We start from the raw sequence: 3069 nt of genomic DNA, 5'->3' as shown, positions 1-3069 counted from the left end.
TACTTCCCTTTATGGCATTACAGGAGTAAGACAAGAAGCGGTGCCGGGAATAGCAAACCCGTCCCCGGCAATCATTTTGGTGCTGACGTATAAACACATCTCATCAAAGATGTCACACAGCAAATTTGGAGTAAATTGGGAGAAAACTGACAATTTTACGTCCAATTGAAATTTTAAGCCAAACCCACCTGACACTGACCCCCCCCCTACCGCTAACTGGGGGGTGACCCCCCTGATGTAATGAGGCATGTTAGAGGATGTAGAATTGAAAGATGCAACTTTAGGTTTTGGTTTCATGTCGATATGACGAATATGAAAGGAATTATTACGATTTTTTTTTTTCTTACATTTCTTGGGCCTAGAGCCTAGGCCTTGGCCCAATTTGGTTCAAAATCTAATCAGGTAATTCTAGTCAAAATTGCAACAGTAGTTTTCGCATAAAGTTGTTAACAGACGGACAGACAGACACACTGAGTGAAAACAATACTCGTCCCCAAGCCCCTCCGGGGCGTGAAAGGGTAAAAAGACAAAGCCAACTCCAGTCATCTCTTGGGGATTGAACCTATGCAAGGCCGTCACTCCGGCTGGAACACTCTAACCACAACACCACAAGGGGCCCAAATTATCATAACCCTACCTAAACAGTGCTAAGGAGCAGGAGAAAGAAGACGTGCTGTGGCAGGACAAGATAGAGGTGAAACAAGAGCGGAAGCTGAGTAAGAGCTGCGGAATTTGACGGCAGTAAGCCCGTCACCCATACGCGACTCAAGAGCCGACGGCAGCGTGTCCTAGTTGGCTCCCACGGTTCCCGACTGGCCCCGAATCTGCTCTGCTCATGACTGCCTAACGACTGCATCAGGACTACCACACAACTGGTTGTGACGTCCTCAAGAACACGACAAGATCACGAGGTGACCACGAAGCGACAGAGCTACAAGTCGTCATATTTGAAATTTAACGAATTTTTGTCAGCCACGACCGTGACACGACCGCCCACGAACACGAGATGACTGCGTGACGCGTTTGGGGAATGCACCCCGACCCCCCCACAACACCCCCACGTCCCCCCCACGACCGACCCATGGGGCGGGGCGTCACACCTACTGTAGACAACCAATGACACCCAGTGTGAGGCAGGGCATCACACCTGAACCACCAATGACACCCAGTGTGGGGTGGGGCAACACACCTAGACCACCAATGACACCCAGTGTGGGGCGGGGCAACACACCTAGACCACCAATGACACCCAGAGCAACACCATGGACCTCTCCTGTGTGTAGTCAGATGATGAGGGACACACAGTTGGTAACAGCATTATGCACGCAACGACCGCATCACGAAGCATCCAACTGAGCTAAGACTGCTTCACGACCGACGTACAATACTCCCGACTGCGACGCAACTGTGACACGACTTTTGGCAATTCGTGAGGCCCGACGAGTTGTCCCAGCGCCTCACGAGCGCCCTAAAGAGTCCAGGCTTTGTCAGCGAATCAAGTGACGATCGATGAAAAAATGCGTTACGACCTTGAGTCGCGCCTCGGTCGGCCCTTGAGTCGTTTGTGTGTGACAGGGGCTGTAGGTACTGACTCCCTCATGTGTAGGAAGTCATATAATTATTTTGTTGTTATTACCTGCCGCTTTTATTTCAACTCAGGTAAACCCTTTGGCACTGGAGGGGTTATTCCGTTAATGGCCAGGTACACACACGACAGTTAATTTCTGACCTGGGGCGGGCCAAAACTTTCGCCTGACAGGGCACCACAATCGAACATCGAGCCTCAGTGTGGGCGAGTCTTGTGAAGCAGTTGAGTGGCTGGAACTAGAGTTCACCTCGTTGCTGGCGTCACAGACAGTTGCCAACACTATTTTTTCCCCACGATTTCCTCCATTCAAGTGTGAGGAAATGGGCATGGATGATGATTATGATAGTGATGATAATGTGCATCTATCCACCTATCCATAGCCAGACGCCATAATCCCATCAGGGGTGGCCGTTTGTCTTTTGAATTTGTTGTTTTACAGGGAGGGGCACTATCCCTCCATCAACCTACCTGTTGACACGTAGGGAACACGTATAGGTTGGTTACATGGTTACCACCCAGCGCTGTAGAAACCATTAGGTTTGTCACCGAATGTAACGCCACCTAAAAGGAAAGACGAATAACCAAAGTGACAGGAAAAATGGGGGAAATAGGATGAAAGGAGGGCAGGCACAGAAAAAGAATGATAAAGTTGAAGGAAGAATAAGGCAGCACTACATCAAGTGAGTGGATGATGGTCGTCACCACTATGGTATTTAATTTTATGTGGTGTGTGTGTGTGTGTGTGTGTGTGTGTGTGTGTGTGTGTGTGTGTGTGTGTGTGTGTGTGTGTGTGTGTGTTAACAAATGAACAGTTCCCAGCGATGGTGAAGTAGGTGTGCGTATGTTCATGTCGAGGAGGCACATTTATTACTATGTATGACGTTAGTGAATGTATACATATTTCATATAAGCAACTGATTATATATCTGTTCACACTGTTTAATGCTTATATATCTATCACTTTATTCAGTGACTGCTGTAGGCGCCGAGGTGGGTAAGAAGAGCCCCTGACATAATTATTTATTAGATCTTCCCAGAAAAATAAGGAAAACTGCTGTATTTCCCCAGTTTTTTCTTATTCGTTCCAAGTCTTTTTTCAACTTGACGCCATTCCACTATTTCTCCACGAATTGGCTTCAGAACTGACACAATTGTCCCTTGATCCAGTAGCTCCAGACACTTTTTTCATTAGTATTATTATTTTTATTATTATTATTATTATTACTGCAATTATAATCAATTTTAATAATAATATTATTATTACTATTATTATTATTATTATTATTATTTGTAAGGAGAGTGGAAAGGTTACAAGAGGATGAGAAAAAGGCAGAGTATAAGAGAGAAGTGGAACGACTGGGCAAATATGAATTGGAGCAGATGGGGGACGTGCAAGGTGTGTGCAGGATATTCACAGAAGAAATATGTGCAGCATGTGATGTGGTGTGTGGGATGAAGAGAAGACGGAGGGGTGAGCAAGG

This window comes from Coenobita brevimanus, chromosome 68, assembly GCF_032717465.1.
Source record: "Coenobita brevimanus isolate Jiangsu-jjx chromosome 68, ASM3271746v2, whole genome shotgun sequence".
Classification (NCBI taxonomy): domain Eukaryota; kingdom Metazoa; phylum Arthropoda; class Malacostraca; order Decapoda; family Coenobitidae; genus Coenobita; species Coenobita brevimanus.
Note: the sequence above shows the minus strand (reverse complement) of the source record.